Genomic DNA, 1,076 nt, shown 5'->3' on the forward strand with positions numbered 1-1,076 from the left:
GCATGAATGTGTACGTAGATTCACCTGCAAGTGCAGCTAGAAAAAGAACTTTCCTTTACCAGCTGTTTCCCGTTATCCCGTTATCCATACATTGACGTCACGGTTAAAGCCTTGGCTACCCTCCAAAATCTCAATCGTGTCCTTTTTTCTTTCCTACCCTTTCATCATTCAAATCTTTTATTGTACCTGCCTTTCAACGATAAGTTGTGTTGCTGCTTTTTCTTTTCGTTTCTCTGTCTATTTGTTCTTTTGCGAGTTTGTTTAAAAATTAAGCGACAGCAGGTTCGGGTTCAGTTGATACTTTGTTGGGGCTTTATCCTGTATGAAGTCTTCCGTTTAGTCGAAGTGGGAAAATCCAAATTCATTTGAACCCCCGAGGTATTGCCACTGACTCTAGTGTCTTTAGGCCATTCCCAAAGGGAGACATTTCTCGTTCATGCACAGTACAATTGTAAATGGGCTGATTCATCCATGTCACGCTCATTACTGTGCCTGATCTACAACAGGGAACTGCTGCCTTTTCTTTCCCAATCCTTACTATTGTCATTTTCCTCTACTTCTTTTGTATGTTTGTGTCACTCTCTTGTGACCCGCTATTTCCGGGGTGCCTTGATAGTCGAAGCAGACTTTGTGCTGTTGAAGATAGAGAGGTGAGCAGAGTACGTCTGATTCCCCGTAAAGACGTCTCTGTTGACACCCACCCCTTGGCGCTCATATGACCTTATGCAGTTGCGAGCGCCGTAAAACTCTCTACTAATTTTTTTTTTAAATTAATTCAATTGACACGTTTTTGCTGCTTTTTCCCTCGAAGAACTCATAAATATTCCCATTTCGTCGAGACTTCTCCAAACCATTAAAAAAAACATTCAAAACGTTTCATAAACGCCTAAGTGGAATAACAAAGGATATGTCTTGGGAGTATCTATTGCTCTTGATTATGTCCCCTGTTTCACCAACATGGGGCATGCTGTTGGGAGAGGACGAGGACAAGTTCCGACAAGAGCGGGGATGAGAGAGATGATAAGCAGGACAGGGGGGTAGAAGCAGTGGCGGTGCGTAGTGACGGGCTTTAGGGC

The sequence above is a fragment of the Aplysia californica genome, unplaced genomic scaffold (genome assembly GCF_000002075.1).
Source record: "Aplysia californica isolate F4 #8 unplaced genomic scaffold, AplCal3.0 scaffold00009, whole genome shotgun sequence".
NCBI lineage: Eukaryota > Metazoa > Mollusca > Gastropoda > Aplysiida > Aplysiidae > Aplysia > Aplysia californica.